General features: G+C 42.0%; 1 long non-coding RNA gene across 5 annotated transcripts in view; it reads right to left on the bottom strand.

Annotated features, from left to right (window-relative positions):
• The window catches only part of LOC141740474 (uncharacterized), a 73,903-nt gene that overhangs the window by 20,219 nt on the left and 29,885 nt on the right, over window positions 1-23,799 (bottom strand). For 4 of the 5 annotated variants that reach the window (XR_012586056.1, XR_012586053.1, XR_012586054.1 and 1 more), the window contains 2 exons: window positions 22,174-22,260; window positions 21,736-21,902 (listed from right to left, as the gene is read on the bottom strand). This is a non-coding gene — a long non-coding RNA (uncharacterized LOC141740474). The remainder of the gene's footprint in view (window positions 1-21,735; window positions 21,903-22,173; window positions 22,261-23,799) is intronic. The other variant, XR_012586055.1, reaches the window with a different exon arrangement.

A 23,799-nucleotide genomic window follows, 5' to 3' on the forward strand; every position in this document is an offset into this window, starting at 1 on the left:
CAACCAAAATCCTGGAGCATTTCCTTCTGGGTCCCCCTCGAACACCCTGTCCCATCTTTCACCTACTACATTCTCCTTTTTTTTTTTCTCTTTTTTTCCCCTCCAAGGATACTTACTGCCCTCTAAAGGCTCCTCATACTTCAGTGTCCTTTCTCGCTCTGCAGCATTTCCCCTCATGCCCATACCTTTTTACCTCTCCTCTAGGTTTTGGCAACCTCCTGTCCAGCTAAATGGTGCAAATAAACACTCCAACCTCTCAACCACTGTTTCATTCAGGGGTCTCTCTGGCCAACCAGAAAGGTGGGCAGTGATGTACCCCAAGACTTCATCAGAAAAACAAGGAGAGGGTCCACTTGGGACTCATTCTGCCCAATTTGCCTGCATTATTTTTTTTCCAAAATGAGGTACGCTAGTTCTTATTTCCTCCAAACTAATTTATCCATCTTCAGAGCTCCAGCCCAGTGTTGCTGCTCCCCAGACCTTACTACGTGGAGCCCCTATCACAGACGACAACCAGCCACAGGCACATCTCTCCAATTGCTTCACATCGCAGACCTCCCCAAAGCACATTCTCCCCCCCAAGTCATTGCCTCAAAGGGCTGGACAGGCTTTCCAGAGGTCACCAGTCCCTTCCCTGGCCCGTGGCACCTGTGTCATTCCTGACAGATGCTTATCTTGGGGTTTTTAAGGCCTTCAGTGCTGGAGACACTGCCACCTCCCCAGGCAGTGTCTTGCAGTGCCTCGCTGTCCTTATCACAAGAAGGTTTTAACCTGAATCTCTCTTACTGCAATTTAAGCCCATTACTTCTTGTCCTATCTGCAAGAGGCGTGGAGGACTGATTATTCCTTTCCTCTTTGCAGCAGTCCTTCACATTTCTGAGGATTGTTTTGTTGACACAGATACCTCTTTGCACCAAAAGCGCAGTCGGAGAAGAGGTTTATCTCCCCATCGCCGAAACCAGCATACTTTCAGCTATAATGTCCACTGGAGGCATTTCTATTGTAAATTCACTTTACAAAATGAACTGAAAACTGAAATGAAACCTCATTGAAAAGCTCACATTACGGGAATTTATATTCCCTTTTTACTGTCCCTTCAAATACAAACAAGGCTACTTTTGACTTACGTGTAATTGAAATAAAAATAAGCAGACACAGCTTTGCCAAGCACCAGCGCTGAATACTCATCATTTAGGACTCCAGAAATTATCATCTGGGCTTAAAATTAATAACATTTCTGCAATGCATATGCAGCTTTTCCTAACTGCCATCTGGGCTAGGTTCTTTGAGACCCTGACTTGGGCTTCTATTCACCTCAGTCAACTATTCATGCACCAGAAAATTCGATGTCTTGTCCATCTGCTGTGGGCTAACAGCTATGGAAAAGCCGACACATCTATTTAAGGTGGCATAAATGACTCCCTGGAAGAGTCTTTCTTTCTCCTAAGAGGTTGCCTAGGCATTAAAGGCTTTTGGAACAGTAAATCATAATGGAGCATGTTATATTTTCATAGACTTTCTCCCCAGTGAAGCAGCATCTTCTCTGTCGGTACGCTGCTCGATTCAGACAAAAGCTGAGTTTGTCACATCATCTCACATCTCCAAGGCCTTTATTAAAGACAACAAACATCAAAATAACCATGACAAATTCACCAGCAGGTTAACAACTTCCACGAGAAGCTGTATTTCTGATTGCTTTAGAGAAATTCAGACTGAAAAAAAGCCATGTTCACGTCAATGGGGCTGTAACCACTTTGCAGATGGCACTGACTCAGGGATATGTTCCTGTTGAGGAGCAGCCTGATGGGTATTTTTCAGCTTCTATAGGCACCTTCTTCTTACTGCAGAGTTTTAGGAGCTACAACTTTTCTAACCTGAAGCCTGCCTACATTTCGGAAGAGAACAGGCTGTACGTCTGCTTGATTGATGCCCAACCTTTTGGTTGACTTCTGGGAGCGAGCCTTTCTTCGTGAAGTACTGAGTTAGCATATGCTGCCTGCTCCCAAGTGCGGTGGGCAAGCTCAGCACGCATTTAAAGATGTCTCTTTCAGGGGGCTTCTGAGGCCAGATAATTTTGAGGCCACAAGTTCGACCCAAGGTCGACCCAATGCCTTGGGACAAAGGTAAGAAACTGCATGGAGAAAAAAGGAAATATGGTTCCCACCTACCTCCACTGGTGGGAGCCAAGGAAATAATGAACTAAGCTCAACGATTATGACTCTGATAATGGTTGAGTGCAGGGAACAGGGCATATCATACAGAAAAATCTTTCCGCTGGTATTCTGTTTTGAAAAACAGCAACCTACTGCTTCTGAGGTTATAGTCAGGGGGGCGTATTTACTAATCACCAACAAACATACCTTCGTGAACTCATCTGTTTGCTTTTTGAGCCAATTTATATAATATTTTCCAATGTGTACAGTGTTGCTGGCCCCTTATGGAGCCCCATAAGTCCCATCCTAAGTGCCAAAGTGCCCAATTTTGTCCAAAATGGCATTCAATGACCTTTAAATCTCTCATTGCTTTCATCATCTGAAGTAGTAAGTTGCACTTGTCCTCTTAGTGAAGTTAAAATGACAATAAGAGATTCTTACAGCAAAGTGACAGAGCTCTGGCAGTTGCTGTTTGTGAAAGCCTCTTAAAATATGTCCAGTCCTTCCAAACCAAAAGCATGTTTGAGCTTAGCAATCTGTCCTTGGGCTTTCCACAATGGTAAAATTTGTCAGATCAATTATATTTTTCTTCTCAACAGATTTCCTTGTTCCAAAAACAAGCTGGAAAACCTTATTGTGACATATATATACATATTTCTTTTTGGTCATTTTTTAATATATTGTGTTATCGGGATGCAGAATGAAAACCTGAACATGAAATTGTTTAAAGGGTACCGCTCGGATTCAAGATCTCCCTGTTTTATCAGGAAAAGTCTGCTGGGGGACAACAGGTGTGCTAAGCAGTGGGTGTACGAGCCACGCCAAAGTACCTCCTTGGCTTGGGGTTATTGAGGCAGGGCCGATAGTTTGCTACATCAAGCAGGAATAAAATAACCATCTTTGATTTTGTTGCCTGATGCACGGCACCGCACCCTTTGAAAGCCAACCCAAGCAAACGAAAAGCTTTGGATATATTGCCATTTAATAATCGCCTCCTGCTCGGTGAGGAGCAAAGCTTTTCCTTCCATTTCTTCCCTCTCCTCCACAACAAATTCTCACTAGGATTTTTTTTTTCCCACTACAGACAGCAAACATAATTACACAACAGATCAGAACAGCTTACATAATGCCCTTTATAGAAACCTGCCTTACCTCAGAGGCATATTAGCATTTCTTATGGGTTTAAGGGGTGAGGGATTAATTACAGATTTTCAAAATATGCCTAATTACATATTTACTGGCGGAATAAATAATTCACGTTTCATAACTCGCCATGAAATGACTACTTTCTTTTGAAGATTAAAAATTCGAGGCTTGAGGAATGTTAAAGTTCAAACACTAAATAAAGGCTCCTAATCCTTTATGGATCGGCATTTTACTCACATGAAAAATACAGCAGAAAGTCGCTCTTTCACCTGAGTGACTCCTAGGCCCCTTGAAATTTCTCACTTGGCAATCTATCAAACGGAACGAGCAAAACATTAAAAATTTGTTGATCTATTTTGGCACTTCGGTAGATCACATAGGATTTTGGGAAGCACCTAAATGACTTGAGTGCAGGAGTTTCCCTGATTCTTGGCTTTTGCATTGGGCAGAGGTGGGACCAGCAGCGTCTCTCAGCACAGGATGGTGCAGGCAGCGGCTGGTACCCTCCTCCCGGGGCCGGCGCGGGGGCTGCTGCTCTGCCGTGCGTGGCGGTGGCAACCGGGGACTCCTCACATGCTTGCAAGCGAGCGTGCCTTTAAACGCTTCGTGGCATTGGGTCATTTGGAAGCATAAATCAACTTGCCCCTTTCCTGACCTGCCCTAACATACAGCCAGCGGTTTCCTCCGTTATATTTTATTTTAGCCAGAGTTAGCAAGAAGAGTATCCCTTTGGCATTTAGGGAATATACAAATTATTACAGAAGAGCAAATAACTGCCTCCAGAAAGGAAATAACTGCTTCTGAGCATTCAGCAACTAGAGATACCACAGGAAAGAAAGAAGGCAAGGCAGACCCCACATGCCAGTACAACTGGTCTTGGTTTGGGTTTTGGTAGACTTACAAAGGAGGAGCAGGTTGGAGAATCCATCCCAGTATTGCTTCTGTACACATATACATGACAGTCAAAATGTATCCACAGCAGTCCTGGTACGTTACAGAAAGTGAGAAGGACAGAAGGATTGCTTAGATGAAAAAAGCAGGAGGACATGGAGAGCAAGTGACCTGGCTAAGTCATCCCCTGGTCACCCCACTGCAGGGCAGCTGCCTAAGGGACACACAGAAAAGATTCATGCTTTCCCTGCTTAGTTCTCCAGCTTTGTGAAAATCCTGAAAATAAAGCCAATATACCTTTTAAAAATAAAGATATACAGGGAATCTTTGTAGCATATAGCAATGGACTCTACCTATACAACTATCAACATTCCCAGAAAGCGAGGAACTAAATGGTGATTTATAGCATAGCCATACTTGTGATTAACTTGTAGACACAAGTCCGTGTATTTTGGACAGGTATATGAAAAAAGCAACCTGCTATTTAGCACTTTACTTCTTCAAAAGAAGAGCTAGGTATGTAGAGGAACATAAACCAAAACAACGCTTGGTGGGACTCCGATCCCAGTTCAGCTTTTTCCTCTTGTGCCACCTCGTGTAAGTGGCTGTACCTTTAACACTTCCCTTAAAATGCTTTCCACCTTTTAAGCTAAAATGATTGTGGACAGACTACTTATTGATTTAATTGAAGTAGGTGCAAAAGTGGAAGCCAGCTCTTGTCATCAAACTGGGAATAGGAATGTATTTTCATTTTGGAGCAAAGGGTCTACTTTTTCATACACTTTACACATTTTTCAGTAGTTTAAAATCTAAATATCCATAGAAAAAAAAAAGGTTTTTTTTTTTAGAATAATGCCTTACTTTCAGTCCTGCTTTCAATAATAATTTCCATAACAACATGTACTTTAAAATAGGAGAAAACGTTCTGGGGAAAGCACTGAGAAAATTGGTTCAACCTACAGAGATGACTCCACAGAAAAATTCTGTCTATCAATCAAAATGCTCAGCTTTCCCAGACAAAAGCTCGCACCTTTGGTCAACATGCAGCTAGTTCTTTTACTAATGATTACATATCAGCAATATTTAAGCATAAATACATAATTTAAGCTCTAAAATGATTTACAGCAGGTAAAATACCCTACAGTGATGAGAGGAGAATGCAGTCAGTGGCATGAAGTGGAAGACGAGGGGCAGCAGAGCATCCTTAGCCATAACTACAAGCAGTGAACGCTGTAGGACAGATTTATAAATGTACCGCAAGCCATTTAAAAAGTCTTCTCCCTCTCTCGCCCACACAATATTAATTACCTGCACCAGCTTGTGCTAATCCATTTTCCTTACACCTCAGCAAAGGATGACGCTGTTCGAAATCAGCAGTATCAAGATACAGCGTAAAGAAGCTATGGATACTCCGAAATTGCATTTTTGGGGCAGGGGGGGCAGTGGGAAGAGAGAAAGAATAACACCTATAAGTTATGCTTCCAACTCAGTTTCATTCACTGAGTCATGTAAATAAACACCCAGGCAGTTTGGTCCCCATCCCACAGCCTCGGCGCAGCAACTCCAATTACTCATCTACAAACAATGCAGACAAGCCATCGCTCAACGCCGCGCTACGCCTCATGGCCACGCGCTTTGCATCCTACCTGGGTAAATATTAAAATGAATATAATCTACTATATTTTAAGGGTAATGTTATCTGCAAAGCCCAGTGATTCATGAGCTCTCCGAATGTACATAAAGTGCTTTAGTGAAAGCATTTCCTAAGGGCCTGATCCAGTCATGCTTCTCAAACCCTCCGCAGCTGTCTAGACTGGAACAGAAAGGTCATTCAGCCACTGAAGGCCAATCCATCACTCCCATTAAAAAAGAAAATACCTAAACTGCTCCAAAGGTTCAATTTGTGCATCTGATGGGGAGATACTGAAAGAACAGCCAAGGTCCCCTTCCCCAGGGGGACGAGGGCCAGCACAAAGCCCGTACGCTTCCCATGGCTCATTTTGAGGAGCCAAGCAGCAAGCCAGAGGATCCCAGGAAAATTCCTGCCTCAAAGCACATCTCTTGTCATCCTCTTTTTAACACAGCAGTGTTGCAATGCAAGGAGCCGCTGTGCTCTTCCACAGTGGGACTTTTCTCTCTGCTTGCCTCCCCTCAGCACCAGGGGTGCTCATGCATGCAAAATCCAGAGTTTATGTACGCCCCATGATAGGAAAAGTCAATGCTCATCCCCAAAGATTCTCCCCAACCTATAACTTAAGGACAGAGGATCCCCCTTTCTCCAGGCTACCTGTGGCCCCTTCACTGCTCCAGGCCTGCTGATGCATCTGCCGCAGGAGAGCCCTGTGGTGATACTGGAGATGTTTGCTGCTCTCTCCTCCATCAGTAGATGGAGATATCCAGGACACTGTTGGGCTGCAGGGAGATGCTCACCAGCCAGGGAAGTGTACATTCCTCTATCACCCCTTCAGCATCGCTAAAGCACACCGAGCTGGAAAATAACCCTATACCTGGGGGATTCCCTGCGTGCTGCAGACTCAGTGGGGAACTTCAGCGTCATTAAGCTCGGGCAGCCAGGGCCAAAGGAGCCTCCGCAGGGGCCAGCTGGGAAAACCCAAGAGGACATGGAACAGCTGATGAGAACGGGGCATTTTTCCACCTCGAGCGCCGGCAGCTTGCCGAACTGCTATGGGTCAGCAGCGCAAGGGGCCGGATATCATCACCCCAGCGAGCGAGCTCCCTCCCTCCTTCCCCAAAGTAGGGGAGAGCACAAAGAAGCCAGCGCGGGGACTGACAGTGCTGCTTGAAAAATGTATTCCAGCTGCTCTCCTTAAACTGCAAGCTACGGCCCAGTTGTTTGCGACCACAAACATCTTTAAAGAGGCATTTCTGGGATCCGACATGACCTGCCTCCTCCAGACACTGATGTTTCAGGGAATAAAAAGGGAGGGAAGGAGAAAAGAAAAGGCAACCTCCTCCAGGATCTCATCTTTTCCATTCGGATTTCAAGCACTAGAACCATTACCAAATAAAATGTCAACTTTTTTTTCCCTTGTTCATTAACCTTTGATGCTTATTGTACAGCCAGTTTCAGTGCTCATGGGGGACTTGGGAGGCTCAAATCACAGCATTTGTTTTACTCAGGGCTCAGGCACAACTTGAACCACAGTCTAGAAAGGAGGGAGGGGAAGGGAGGGAAAAGGCCATTAGCCCAATCCTGCCTCTTCAGCGGTTTACATGTTTAATAAAGACTGAATTTAGAGAGACGGGGAACCCCCAACTTAGTAATAATTCCCTTCACAAGTTCTCCTATAATTAAAAAATAGAGGCAAGGTCATGACGAGTGCTATTGAAAATAACAGACAGACCTGTAATTATAGCAGGGCCAGCTAAACCAAGGGTTAAAGGTCTCTTAATACTCTGTCAGCATTTCCACTATAACCCCTCAGTTTCAGGGGTTTACAGCTTGCACATAAATATTTGCTGCAGGCCAAAAATGGCCCTTGGAGGGGTCAGCAGGAGGAGGTAAATTTTATTTACATATTTATAAAAAATGGCCCGGCTCCGCAGAAGCAGCACGTCCCTCCACCAGCACCACCAGCGGAATTCACGGGGACGAGGAAGGAGAGCCAACAGGCCCAGGCGTGAGAGCGTATGGGGTGGGTGGAGGAGCTAGAAATACATTTTACGCAGAGCAAGTGGCTCCAAATCCACAGAAACCCTGCACAGAGGCAACGATCTGCAAATACAGTATATATTATAAAGCTGAATCCGTAAATAATAGGGCCGTATTCCTACCATGAATTATACAGATAATCACTCCCACTGTTCAGCCAAGCATGCACATAAGTCTTTGGAAGATGAAAACCTAAGGCCTTGCTAGCATATTGGTTTAACTTAAATCAGTACTTTAATTGATTTATTTAAGCCAGTGCCAAACCCGGTGTGACTCCCTCATTTCTGCCGAAGAGTAGCTTATTTCAGTTTAGTTTAAAAAAGCATATCTTGATTATTATTATTTTTTTTCCAAAACATTTCTTCCTCCCCTTTTCCTATCTCTGTATTTATGTGACCCTGAATTGACATTAGTTCAGCATTTAAGGACTGGAAGAGGTAAATTGGCTGTGACCTCTTCCAGGGCTCCTTTCCTTGAGGGACTGAGCTGCTGCCTGTGGTCCGTGGCCAGAGGGCACTTGGGTCCGTGGCCGAGGCCCACTTGCACCCCCTAAATACAGCTGCTTACAGATTGGGGAACCTAAGCTGCTGCTGCCGCCATCCCTGCAAAACATGTTTTCTTTTCTTTAAGTGTCTTCTAAAAAGCTTCTGGTCCTCAGGAAACAGAGAGTGCCTCACAGACCCAAACTAACATCATCCAGAAAGCTCGGAAAACCACGCCATCAAACAAAAAGAGTCCTGATCTACGGAAAAACCCACAACACAAACCCTTTTCTCATCCTGGCATGATACATAAACCAGCCTCCTGACTTCTGGGAGGTTATCTCGCCAGGGTTTTTTTGGCCTGCCATTAGCATTCAAAATGAAGCCAGTTCAGTTTGCAGCAAGAGTTTCTCCGTTGCCGGCTGGTTCCAGCAGACTGCCCTTCTCACGTGGCCACGCATCACACCAGCTCTTCAGTCGCAGCTTCAGGTTCAGTTAAAGGGAATGGTGGCAGAAAAGCAAGAGCACTAAATGATCTTGGATCTACTGAAATTCATTTACTAGAGCATTTTCATTGTCCAGAAATGAGAAGAGGGGAAAACTCAGCTAAAATTATTAACCAGACAAACCCTTCCAGAAACCATTGTTTTCATCTGTGCCTAAAAACATCACAAATACATTTATTTTCCTCAGTAACTTCAGCGTATTTTTTCAATGTGATCCTAGAGGGGCTTAGTTGTTTTTTTTTTAAGTGAAATTATATTGAGGATATATAAGTTTTTTTTTTTTTAAGTTTCTAACAAAATATTTATTGTGGAAGACCCAGAAGATAAAAAAGATGCAACTGTTTTTCTTGGTTTGTTTTGAGGTTATTTACTTAGGACTAAGTACCTCATTTTTCTTGTGTACAAAAAGTAATTATGCAGTCAAAAGAATTATGGCCCACATACTTCAAAACATATGAAAAATGTAAAACTTTATTACATACATTAATTTCTAACAAAAGACGTCTCTAGCATCAGTGTAACTGGTATACGGCAGATAACTGATGTATGGTATATTCGTTGATGTTCCTCCCAAATGGGTTTTATAAAGGCAAACAAACAAATAAACAATTTCTTTCGTTATGTCTCTCTCTCTCTCTTGTATAAATTTCATCAGCCTCATACAGGGGACTGTAGGCTTAGGGGAGGGAGTTGTCTGTGGGCTTATTTTCTTTTTTTTTTTTTTTTTTTTATTAAGCTAAAATATTCTGCTCAAGCAATCTGTTCACCATGCTTTCCTTTTCTTATCTTTCCATCTCCTGCATTTCTCCACCCAGGCAACCCCGGCTCCTGCCCGTACCACTGCTCAGGCTGAAGCCAGATTCCCTGCCGTGGGCTGCAGAGCCAGGATCACTCCCAACATCCCGGTCGGGCAGCTTCCTACATGCGTTTGGAGTGGGAGACCGCAGAGTACTGTTATTTTTCTCCCTGCTTTTTTCCTCCTCTCCAGTTGAATTTCTGTGAGCAGGGCAAGCTCATTCCTACTACATCAGCTGGGCCGGGAGGCCAAGGCAGGAGTTGTAAAACCGAAGTTCACAGCATCCTTATCTTTAGCTGAGCCACTTTAACTTTCTAACTATACATCTGGGTACCATATCCAAGAGGAAAAGGATGGCCATTTAAAATGTCAAGAATAACTGCAATCAGTTCTCCTCAGTGCCTCTCTTGAAGAAACAAAACAAAATTGCAGTGTGAAAGACAGATTCAAGGTAGTCTTATCGTTTTAAGTGAATGAAAAAAGGGAAAGCTGACTTTTTTTTACATTAAGACAATGACCTAATCATACAGAGGCCTAATCTCCTTCCAATACATCTGTTTATTCATTCCTGCCATTTTCAATGCAATATTTATAAATAAATATGTAAATTTATCATGGGCAGGCAAATCTTCTGCTCTGCTCTGGGACGTAATACTATAAGTCCAGAGGAAAAAGGACTCATGGCATCTAACAAATAATACACACAAGTAAATACTGGAAGCTTCTATTTCAGTCATTCAGAATTACCGCACTAATTCCTGCATCCCGATTTAAGCACAGTCCTCCTTCAGCACAGATGATTTCAGTATTTCCACAGTACCTTGTCAGGGTTTAAGGACTTTAAGGAGAAGCTTGGCAGCTTCTCTTGGAGAAGAGGGCTCTGCTCACGTCAAGCTTCTGGTCTGCTCTTGGCATGTCTGGGCACCAAATGGGAAAGCTGCTGGGATGGTATTGCTAAGGCTTAAGATCTAACGTTAATAACAACAATGCAGTTCATTTGTGTCTTGGTCCTCGTTTATAGGGCCTGGGCTCAGCCAGGTGTGTGGAAGCCTTCAAAACGCATAGAAATCCCCAAATAAAGTTGTGGGTTTGACCTCGCTATATCTGGTGGAAGTTTGAACTTGGTGTAACCTTGAGGCCCATCTTTAATTAAAGCGCGGTATTTCGGGAAGTCGGGACAAAGGGGAAGGACAGACGTATTTCAAGTTATACCTAATCCATGAGAATCAAAGCAACCCTGACAGCTGACAGCTTTAGAGCCAGTGAGCTCCCCTGGCCCCTGAGCTTTCCTAGGCTACTTGCTACCTTTAAAATCTGAAGCCGCAAGTCTCTCTAGGCTTTTGCACCTTCTTTAGTCCTCTCTCCCTCCTCCCACTACCCATGGAAAAAGCTTCCAGTGTTTCCAACATACTCATCACAGGTATCACGTGAAAAGCGGAGCAGTGCCAGCTCTCAATGGCCTGTTTGTTTTGGGGCTGAAATCTATCCACTTCATTTCAGGCGGACATCGGCTGAGCCACCATTTGACATGCCTGGCCCCAACAATCACAGGGGCTTGGCGGGTTAAAAATGCTAGGATTTCGTTTTATTGCAGGGATATTATTCATTCTTGGGAAGGTTCAAAAGTACATGCGTCAACTTATGTCATCAGGGTCAAACAAAGTGGCATGCAGAATCATAGCCAGATTGCATCGGCGGAGGGGTCTGGAAGCAGAGCTGAAGAGTAAGAAGGAAGAAAAATGCTTTTTAGAGCCATACTCTGGATCACTTCATCCTTCGGCAAGGGGAGGGCAGAAGGTAAAGGATCCCCTCTGAGCACGTTGCCCTGAACAGCGTGAATCAAAATCGAGTTGTGGAGATTTCACTAAGATTTCCACTGCTGCTCGCCCAGCGACATGCCTATGGGTAAGGCCATCAAACAACAATGCCTCCTCAATTGCCAAAACGTGCCTCCAACATATACCAGCAAGCCCACAAGTACACACAGACGCACACAATAATAGCATTAGATACCATTAACAGGCTTTAGCCTTGTTTCTTTTCAGTGGAAAAACTATTTGACATCCCTCAAGCCCAGGCTCAGCACTGCTTGACCCTTTCCCTTCCCTGCCTACATTAAAAGAACAACTAAATAGCTGCACAGAGAGCGAGCCAGCCCCTCCTCGCTCCAGGTGTCTGTATTTTACTTAGGGCCCCAAGCTTGATTCAGCTCATACAGTTTCTGACAAGCTTCAGCTGGCCCTCGTCACCAGACAGGCAGATCAATTAACAGAGGGATTTTTCTTCCCTAGCTCTCTTCCTGGACCTTTAACCCCTTGTGTGTCCTAATGCTCTAGGAAAGAAGGGCAGAAAGCAAGCGCTAAGAAAAAAAAGAATTGCCATTAAAAGCTTTTCTTTTTCCTCTAAAGACCCCCGTGCTTTTGCTTTTTCCACCCGTCTCAGAACCCCACCTTTCCTCTGGTTGTTACAAACTTCTCATTTTTTTCCCTCAGAACTGAAAATTTTAAAATTCTCTTTCCCTCTCTCTCCTCTTTATTTAAAAAAAAAATCTCTTTATATTTTGCTACCAAAAGGGATGAAGTTTAATGTTTTCTTTGGTGTGGAGAATTCTTTTTCCACTTGCTCATTTTTCTTTCTCTTTTTCCACTGCACCAATTTTTCCAAATGGCCACATGGAAAGGACAAATTCCGGCTAAAGAGGCTAAGACCAAGTCTCTACATCTTCTGCAAGCTTTCTTGAAAAGTTATCAGAATACGAACGACTTTTCAGGGATGGGAAGCAATGAAAAAAAAAGGGGGTAGAAGAGACCAAGGCAAAAAAGTGTATGTTCAAAAACTACAAAATAGAAAACAAATGAAATAATTTCAAACTGGAAAAAAGCACAGATGGTTACAAATTTCTCCCTATGAAAGAGAAACAATGTCAACATTGACAATTTTATATTGCAATTTAATTATACCTCCATTCATCTTTGGTGAGAGTGTACAAGAGAGCATGTCAATGGCATAAGAAGCTCCTTCAGCAACAGCAAAACATAATAAATAAATTTAATTGCTAGTGATAATAATTAGACATTTCTGTGAAAAACAGTTCCCAGAACTACTGAAAACTATTGAGAAAAATAAATGTTATGGCTACTACAGGGAAACACATTTAAATGCATTCATAGCAATAAATAATTTAAAACTGGTGAGGGTTTTTTATTATTTTTACTTTTGGAAAAAAAAGCCCTCCCACAATTCCTTAGGACAAGCCTATACTGTTACTCGTGTGAATGGGTTCTACCCATCACTTCAGTACCAACGTAGTAGCACAGCAATAAAGGTAATCATAAATAGCGATAAACAGTAAACACCACGCACCCTCCTGTCAATCTCAGAATGCTGCAGCAACAAACCAACAAATCTAAATGTGAAGAAACAAATGTTGCTCTTCCTACAAAGAGCCTTCTACCTGGTGAAATACATCTAGGCATCAGCACGCATCATTTTATCAAGCAGAGAAGAGTTTTAACTCTTCCTCGGTAGAAGCGATAGTTTCCCAGTATCTCTTTTCTGAACCTGGGTATAGGTACTTTCTCAGGACAGTGTAGAAAGAAAAAACAGGATGAAAAATTCCTCACCAAAGTGGGCATGACAGATGTGAGGTGCCGGGCCAAGCCAAGGGTACCGCGTCTTTCCCTATGGTTGACAGTGCACCGTCATCTTCTTAGCAAGGAAGGAGGGGGAGGGCAGCTGGTAATCTTTCACTCTATATGGGGAATCCTTATCGAGGATTTGGGAACGGAGAATTATTTCTTGGATGGATGGGTGCCATTTAGTGTTTTCGGCACTTGTTAGAAAACATGCAGTCTCTGCCGGCACGGGTTGGGAAGGCGGTAAATAGCAACGGTAGGTCACTGATGCACAAAGGAAACAATAAGCCAGGGGAAGTGTAAAAAGATATCTTTGGGTAAACAGATTGTAGGGAATACTTACAGAAGGGGACTCTCTCCTGGAAAGAAATGGCTCCAGAAAGAATATGGCAGGGTGGTGGATGCTCAGCTACACATTAGCTCTGTAGCTGGAAGGGTAACTTCAGTCCTTAGGATATGTAAACAGGGGGATATAGCCTAGAAGCCCGAGGTAATATTATCTTTGTCTGTGGCACTGGTGTGACCACTAATGGAATAGTGAATCCGATTCTGCTGCCTATGTTTCAAGAGGCTGTTGATAAATTAGAGAGAAGAGCCAAGAGAATGGCTAAAGGACTAGAAAACACTGGGAGGATTAGAAAACAATTGTGAGAGGCTCAAGAAGCTCAGACTGTTTAGCTTAATAGAGAAAAGGTTAAGGAGTGGCTTGCCCACAGTATACAAGAACCTTCACAGGAAACAGAAATTTGATGGAGAGCTCTTCAGTTTAACAAAGACGTACGTAAAACAAGATCTTACGTCTGGAGGTCGAAGCTAGACGAATTCATGCCAGAAATTACAGGGAATTTTTTAACTGTGAGAGCACTTACCAATGGGAGAAGCTTACAGAATATTGTGGTGGCTTAGCCATCATGATATTTTAATGTCAGCTTCAGAAGGTCTGCTGAAAGATACAGCATCATATAAAACCTTCACCAGGTCCTGTGGCCTTTACTAGGCAGAAACACAAACTAGATAATGGCATTGCTTCTTTCTGCCTTCAGCATCCAATGATTTATAACCTACGCGTTATGTCTACACGTTCATAACTGATGATTAACAGTGTGCCTGTTATTAAAAAAACCCCACTTTTGGTCTGTTCATGCTCTTAAACTGTTACCAGGGAATACAGAACATGACTCTCACATGACACTGAAACCTTTGAAAACAAGTATACTTGTTGCTTCTTTCGCATCAAGCCTATTTTGGCGATGCTAAAAACAACGACCTTAATTTTTGAGTACTTGACAGTGTAAGCACAGAAGGCCAGTGACTTGTTCCTCTTCTCCCTTTTAGTCAGATGATGCCCAAGTTTCACTTTTTTAATTTGAGCATAGAGCTTGCCAGCAATTAATACTGCTGTCCTCAGATGGTCCCAGAGGGAAGGTTCAGTGAGTATAAAATAACTGGGTGTTTTTGAAAGGAGTTGTAAATGCACGACCACAAACTTAAAAAAGGAACTCTCCAAACTGCAGAACTGCGTTATCGGTGCTGACCTATTCTCAATCCTGCTCATCACAGAATTCATTAAAATACGGGTCTAATGAGCAAAATGAATGCATTCTTCTGCCAAGGCTTCGATAACGTTCCTGAGCGTATGCCTCTTGTTTTTACTTCTTCATCCATCCCTACAACACTTCGCATGCACAGTCAATTACTGCGGATTGGTTTCTTGTTGAATCAACATGGTTTGAAGATAGTGCCCCTTTGAAAGTTAAAGCCAGGATGAGCAATGCAATGGGCTGATCAATCCTATGCTCCCAAACATTTGTCAAATGGGATTTAATGAAAGAGGAGTGTCCCTGCTAACATGCTAAATCCAGCCTGTAATCCCCAGTATAACAAGAAAACAAAGACGTTTCCATCCCCTCTTCTAGCAGGAATAGAGATAGGATGATGGAATGATGTGAACATAAAATAATTGTACGCACAGAAGCTTATGCAAAAAGGCTTTGTTCGGAAGTGCTGGAAAGCCACTCACCCCGAAACAATGGGGCAAATTAGCATGCATCCAGCCCAAGGGTGCAAGCAGCACACACACGCACTGCCGGTGACGGATGCTTAGCTCTTGCTGGGAGGTCACCACTACGAATCTTTCTTGAGAAGGCAGCATGTCAGATTTCAGACACTTTCCCTACAAATGGGCTTTTGCAGCTCAAAGGAAGGGGGGGGGGGAGCTTTTCGATCCAGATAATAAAGTCCATTTACATGAAAAGATGCCGCTTTCAATGACATGATTAATTTCGGAAATACCTGGCATCTGAATGAAGCAAAGACTTCAAGAGATGACTGATGATGAGAAAAGATAATTAGGCAAATGTCAGGAGTCAGTGTTTTGATTGGTGACTGAGAGGCTGGTCTGACTAGGTTATCGTATACTCATTCCAGATGGAAATGAAAGGTCTTTGTAGGGAGAGCAGGGTGATCCCCTCATGGTTAAACATAAACTCTCTTTAAGCCTAGATTTCTCCTGGGAAGCCCTCCTACCCCAGCAAGTGCTCTACCTGCATGGTGCTGGACCAAGCTTGCCCTGTTTGCGTCTCAGGATGTTTCAGACAAGATGAATTTATCTTGCATTTTATTACTGCAAGGCTAGAGGGGTCTTAGCCTTTCCAAAACATCCTGGCCTGGCCTCTCCCTTCTCTCCAAAGCTGGAAGATAACACAGCCTTTTTGCAGAAAGGGCAAAAGACAGTTCCCTTTCCCAAACACCTCTCCTCAGCTTCTTATCGAATGCCCGGGGTGGCGACTGCCATTGAATGCTGGTGCCCTCCACAGGACAGATAAAAAACCGAAGAGGATGGCGGGGACCCTGGTGTGCTGTACTCTGACAGGTCTGCCCTGTTGAGATTGACGGATCATCTCCCCTTCAGAACAGGGAGCATTCACAAGGCCCTCTCCCTAATCCATCACGCCGCTCCAGACCGCGCTTGCCATGGCTTGCCCCTTCTCCTCACACGCTGCTTTTGATTTGTGGGATACGCCGGCTTTGTGCAGGCACATTTAATCCTCAAGCAGGAAAACTGCCGACACTTCGAGACCTGGCTGGCTTTCCAAACCCCTTTTCAGAGGAGCTGAAAGCACCGCTGCCTGCCTTTGGCTATTGTTGCGGTGCAGACCAAACATCAGACCTGGTTCATCATCATCTATCGAATCAGCTGCCGGCAAAGACCTCCTCGGCGAAGGCAGCCGAGGAAGCACTGGTTTGATAAGTCATACCTAATTTGGCCAGCCATCCAGCGCTGAGGCTGCTATTAGTTAATCTTCATGTAATTTGTTAAAGTAGGCTTTATGAAGTCCTGGAAATAATTGTCTCCCTCTCCTCCCCCCGCCCTCCCGAATCCCGTGGCTGTGCACGGTTAGGGGTTTAATAACAGACTGTATCGCACAGTCAGAAACGGTGAAGGTTTTATAGCAGTGCATTAGCCAGAGGTGGAGAACCTATCTCTAGAGGCTTGATTGACTGGAAACATATTCTTAGCCTGCTTAAAACTGCTTAGAGTGTGTCACGGAGGTCCCCCAAAATAAAACGTTCAGTGTATTTAGTGAAACCCTACTCCCTAAGTACATGTAAGGGCACTGTAAGATACTAATTAGGTTGTAACATAAAACACCATAAAAAGCAAAGCATGACATACCAAAAAAAAAAAAATGTTTAAGCTCTGGCCAGCTCTTTCATGTTAGAGAAATACATTAAAAATATATTCACAGCAAATATACTGGGGCTTTGAATAAATATGTTTCTTATAGTAGCCTGTAGCCGGAAAGGATAGATATTGCTCATTATGGAGAAATTTCGACTTAAAATTGTCCGCAAATATTAGAAACTATCCTTATTTATTTTTCCTTTTAAAAAAAATAAAAATCCACTAGCGCTAAGACCAGCAAATGATCATTATGATGACACTCGTTAAAATATGCCTGCCCAGCTTTTTTTCCCCCAATCTTTTCCCCAGGAAAGGTGAGGAGAAGGCTGATACCAGATGAAAACAACGATTCTGCATGACGGCATATAGAACTTATATAATAATAATTTCAGAGGGGTAATGTTCCTCAGAATTTTTCCTCTGAAATTTAAAATTAAAAGTACTGTTCAAACTCCTTTCACTGAAACACTAGCAGAAAGTTAGTTTTTTAAAGTGAAAGTCTTCACTTGTATCTCATGAAATCACTCATAAACTGTAAAAGCAATGTCTTATGTCTTTTTTTAGCATCTGTAAATTCTGAGATTCTTAGCATTTTATTTTTAAGCAGTAGTAGTCGGCCAAATGATTTTCTCCATACTTAAGCATGTTTCTTCTGTTATGTAGTGCCACTCAGCTATACCACATTGTATAAATTAGAAACACTACCTCCTTAATAATGTTGGAATTAGTGTAATTTTTAAACGTTTAAGAATATAATTATTTACCTGCCTCATAAATACTAACTATTAACATAAAACATATGTGATGTACCGAAAGAAGCAGACCTCAGCACTGTCAGGCATAAATTTAAATTTATCAAACAAAATTAAGCGTACGTATACAATTTTCTAGAAAGAAAATTCATCGATCCCAATGCCTTTCTAAACATCTCTAACGGTACACACATACATATATGCAGATATAATTTGCATTGTACACAAAGAACTGTATAGATTTAAATACTATCATACCACTACCAAAAGCTACCTTTTGAAAAAGCCTTGCCATTGTTGCAGGTTATTGAAAGGAATGAAGTGCTAATTTAATAAATATGTGGCTAGCTGTGTTCAAACTAAACACCATTTATGTATGTTTGTTGTTGTACGTGCATAAAGTTACAGATTGCGCAAACCCTTACAAGGAAACAAGCCGCATTTTATCAATGAATATATTCTTCTTGGGATTTTATGGCTTTGCTTTAATGTGGACGGTCACTTTTCCTCCTTTGTTTGGAAAGGTAGAGTTTATATTTCTTCCCAGATTTAGCATTTCCCTTGAAGGTTTTTGTGATTAACAATATAATATTTTTATTGAGTTATTTCACACACAAATGACTGGGCCCGAAGGGTATTCTAGGTTTACAAGATTTTACTAATAACTATGCTCCCCTTTGTATTAAAGCTGCTAATTAGTGCTTTTAAACAGCTCAACATTTAATTCTTTGAAGGCACCATATCAAGGGCTGATATAAAACTGTTTATGTAGAAGGATATATAAAATAAGAAGGTGTTAAACCCAACACAAATTGAGTGGCAGGGGGTTCCCTAAAGTGCTAATTTTATGTTTGTTTTCGTCTCATTTAAACTTAAGATGTCTGCATTATAACAGCAATGTGTAACATGCTTTACATACAGATTAAGCAAAATGTGTCAATTTATGAGCCTTATTTGCCTGGAGAGGTAGCCACCAGTAGTTTAATCAGTGATTTTATGCGTGTGTGTGTGTGTATATATACGTGCGTGTGTTTTCACGTGCGGGGATACAAAAGTGTGTGCTGTGTAGATGTAGATGTGTGGGTGCCCACATACACACACACAAACAGGTTTTTACATCCGTATTAGCTGGCCTCTTTATGCCCCTGTATTTCAGTGATTATGAAAAACTTGTAACTAATTAATTATGTGATACTGCTCATTTAAAAAATGAAAATATTTTCACTTCATTTAAATATACTGTGAGATTTTAAAGCCACATTTGGTTTAATTGGTATTGGTAAACTGAACTGACTCATACACACTGAGGATATTAGATGGCTGTAATCGAGAAATAAATGACTTGTGAGTTATATTTTATCCTTATTTTCTTCAAGTTAATCTTCAAAATGCCCCAGAAATTCATAAAAAACTTGGGAATTTTCACTTGAAAGTGCTAGTTTCCTCTTTTTAATGAAAATTTGAAAACTGCTTCTTCATAAACAAAAAATTCCATTTTTCGTCAAAGCCCTTGTTCGTACAAATACAATTTTGAACACCACGTTCAACAAGGTTTTAAAAGGAATCTCCTCCAGTGATTCTCTGAGTCTCATAAAGAACTGTGAATTGAGTGAAAGCCTCCACTGCCCATCTTCAGCTGACCCCACTGCCCTTCCTGAGAGCACCATTGCTGCGCTCCACTCTCTGCCACCACTTCTAAGGGGTGCTAATTGTTTTCTGATATACCTGATACATAGATCTATAGGGATACATCTATAAGATGACACGACATCCTGCAGACACGAGAGACCACATCCTGGAAGTGGAAGAGCTCAGAGCAGAATCCCACCCCAGTTAAGCGGTCCTGGTACAATTAATCACTTTACAGATCTTGAGGTGTACTCATTTCAGGGTTCACGTGCAAAACTGATGAGAATTTATTTATGCAACCTTAACCTTGCGGCTGTGCATAATTGTGTACTAAATGGAATTTACATAGTACCAAAAGTGTCTGATGCCAACATTAAGATGGAGAATGTTACTAAGGTAAAGCTGCAAGAGCGCGTAAAAAAAAAAAAAGGAATACACCGACGTAATCTCTTTAATGCTACATCTTATTGTGAAGAAATGGAGGTTAGGAACTAAATATCCTCCCTTTGCATTGTATAGTAAACTTTTTTGAGAGTTCCTTTCTTAAACTATGTTCAGTTCTGTCTTTTCACTTTCAATAGGCACGCATTAGACATCAGCATCTGGCTATACTGGCCAATGTACAAACACATGCTAAAAATAGACTTTCCCCGTAGACATCAGTCTAAGTAAACTGCCTGTTCATGGAAAGATGATAATGTAAGAAGAATATAAGCAATAGCATCTTCGTGGGGTTGATACTTCAAGAACAGTGTTTCACCACTATGTAATGTTTATTTGGGCAAGTGTTTTTCTCCTTTGTAGGATGAATCACTTATTTTTGCAAACAATACTACAAATGCTTCGGTCTGTTTATTTTATATGTATGTATGAAGGCAGTGAGTGGAAATGAACTGGCTAAACTCAAGATTTTCTTAGCGTGCTCTTGAGTAGAATCCAGTGTGGCTTTTAAAAAGTCTATTTCAAAAGGCCCATTAAAGCTTTACCTCATTCCCAAAGTATATGATCAGCTGGCATTGTCAGAGCAGAAGCAGTAATGCTGGCCCCACAGCTTCAGGAGCAAGCACTAGCATTTGCATCTGATTTATGCACCTCACCACATGCTGCGGTATCTAGAAAGACAGGTATATTGTTTTCTGTTCAAAATGTAAGGTGAAATTACATATACAATGCTTTATAATTGCCTCAGCATTAGAACCTCAAATATACCAATCTCCCATTTGCATGGTCTTTGTTTCTCTGCTCCTAAACTCAGCTTCCCCTGGCGAGGCTCTGGGAGCAAGAAAAATTGGAAAGTTGCCCTGACTCTCATTCTGCCCTGACACATGTGTTGGTATGCTTCAGAGCAGCCTAGAGGCAGCTTCGACAAATAACATCTGGCAGTTTGCCTCCAAGACTTGCATTTATCCTACTGAACTTTAGGTACACACACTGAGGCATCTTTGGTGGGAGCCCATCACTTTGTTTCCTCTCTAGGCAATAATGAAAGGCAGCCACAACCAAAATGGGCATCCTTGAGGCACATGGGATTTGGTTTTCTTTATAAATTAACCTCATAAAAGAAAAAAGAAAAGCAGTTATTATGTGAACTCTGGATCACGTAAAAATGGGAGAGCAACTCTGCCATTTCTCCTTTCTGTAACTTAGGAAGTCTGGGCATTAACCACTGGCATTGGCTTTTTTATAATGGATTGACTGGTGCCACTGGCTTTTGCTGTATAGTGTCAGAGTTGTCCATAGGAGAATATTTAGGAGAGTCAGAAATAGTCTGTCTCTGTATGGTTGAAGTCCCTTACATCACCATGAGGTGCACCAGCTTTCTCCTTTGCTTCTGTATGAACTTACTGTACTGAAGAGTTGTATCATACTACTGCATGACAGTCTAATTCCCAATAAATCCCACCTGACTGAAATGAATTAGGTCTGGGAATATGTGTTCCAGATTATTAACCAGCACCTTTGCAAGTAACTTGCCATCCACATTTATTAAAGATATTGGGTGATAATTTGTGCAGTGTTCTGGATCTCTCTCTGGCCTAAGAATTATGATAATTAGTGCTCAGAGAGAGGATGTCACTCGTATGTTTCTCAGGGTGCAGAGAATAGCATATAATTACACTCCTTTTAGATTTGAGATGGATAACTCTAAGGCTATTCCTATTTAACCTTGGCCAGCTGCATGTGGATGGAGGCTCTGAGCAGGTCAGGACACCTGCGCTCCATCTCCAGCTTTGCCACCATGGGACAGTGCACTGCGTGTTTTGACCTGGCCCCTCATTTCCAGTTGCACACGAGAACAACTATCTGTTAGGCTGGGTTTCAACTGCAGCAGGCACTTGCCAAAGAGGAAACACTAGGTTTGACAAACTGAATGGAATAAAAGGTACCTGCGTCTTTGGTGCGTAGTGCCAGGTGAGGAGCTGATGGTAGTTCCACGGCCTGGAAAGTGAGAAGTCACTCCAAGAGGAAGGACCAGTGAGGAGCTCTGCCTAAGGCTGATACAAGTAACGGTGCTGGTGCTGTAGAGTGACCACTCTAGAAAGCCTTTTAAGACCTTAAAAGATAGAGAAAAGGGCATTTGGAGACATTAGAAAGCAAGTCTTCGAATTCTAGGAGATTAATTTAATAAAGAAGAAAATTATAAACTCCCCCAGCAACCTAAATACTGAATTCAATTCTGTAAAGGGACTTTCACTTCTCAAAGTCCTCAGAAGTGTGCCTGCAGTGGTCCCGAGTAATCAGTCTGCCAGAATTACCCAAACTAAAGGGCCTACTAGTAACACTCCCAACTCAAAGTTTCGAGAGACTTTAGCCATGTCCTTCACCTGAGTTACAGGAATCCTGCAAAGTTATCTGAAAAGCTCTGGCCTTTAGATTCCTCTGCTGGAACACGGTGTCTTCATAGCACTTTTCTGGAAGAGAAAGTAATCTACGTTGCCACATCTTTATTTCTACGTGCACTCATGCAGAAACACAAAGGACTGTGATAACAGTACCGTCGACTCAGTTTTCTTCACCCCTCTGTAAAACTTTTCCTTGGCTTATTTCATAGCTGGTCATTAAACAGTGCAATAATTTCCACGGTGCTATTTTGGGGGATGAAAAAAAGAATCAACTTTTCCCTTCAACTGCATATTCCTGCTTGACTTTCATCAAAGAGTTAAACAGCCAAGGGCTTTTAGCATCTCATTTCACTTACACACACAGGCCATTATAACCTGCATAAACAAGGATGACAAGTTGAGATTAATGAAGGTCCCAAAGTGACAGAACAATTTAATTGTCAGAAATCATAGGAGGTGAACTTTGCCAGTGTATTTATATAAGACTGCCATAGTCTAAAAACTTCCCTAATTGATTATGACCAATAAGTAATAACATTGAGAGCAGTTTTCTGGTATACAAATAAGAAATGACCCAAACCAGTTAATAGTGGTATTAAGATGCATAATATAAGAATATTAGATTGATAAAATAAATGACCGATAACACTCGGCAAATAATTGTACTGTTTACACTTAAGTGTAGAGCAGAGCAAACTGCAGCCCTGTCGAAAGTCCAATGAAATGCTCTGGCTTTAGAAAAACAACTTGCAACAATCAGGCAGGGAGCCTTGCAGCGATAGGACTGCAGCAGAGGCAAGCAGGATCCACGTGGAGCTGAGGTGCAATGTCGTTTGTTCCTCTCTCTTTCCTGCATTACTTTAAGAAATTTATAACTTATTTTTGAACAAATCTCAAAATTATTCTGCCTTTTTGGTTCAGGAGAAGTAAAGCCAGTGCTGTGTAAGCAAACACACGTACACACACAAATCTCCACTACTAATTAAGGGGGGCAAGCCATGTAAAATCTCACTTCTAACCTTTGAAAGAGACACCAGGTAATTCAAAGCTCAAAAATACAACCCACAGCTCTTTGTATTTTTGAATTCCACATGCTCATTCAGATGTTGCCTAAATATACTATGGCCTTTGGAGTCACCACCTCAACTGGAAACCTGTTCAACCTGTTCCCTTGCCTTTCTGTGATCATACCTCCTTATTTTTCACTTCCACATATCCTGTCTTACATTCCACTTATATCTTCTAGTCAGGCTTCTCCAATGATCCCAAGCAAATCATCAAACTAATTTGAATGATAACTCTTAGAGAGCTGGAATAACTTCTCTTTTATGTTTTTTTTTTCTTCTTCTTTTTTTTCCAGAAGGTAACTAACTAACTGTGCTGGCAGTATTCCCTCCTTCTAAATATAAAGAATATCTCTTTATTCCAGTAATATTTTACTTAAATGGCTGCCAGGGATGGCTGTATAATTGATCCTGCCTTCCAGCAGGAGAACAGAATATATGGCCTATGGAGTTTCCTTCCAGTCTTACATTTCAATGATTCTCTAATGATAAAGGAAGAAGGCAGCACTTAATGCATTTCACTCATATCACCCCGTAACTGTCC

The sequence above is a fragment of the Larus michahellis genome, chromosome 3 (assembly GCF_964199755.1).
Source record: "Larus michahellis chromosome 3, bLarMic1.1, whole genome shotgun sequence".
NCBI lineage: Eukaryota > Metazoa > Chordata > Aves > Charadriiformes > Laridae > Larus > Larus michahellis.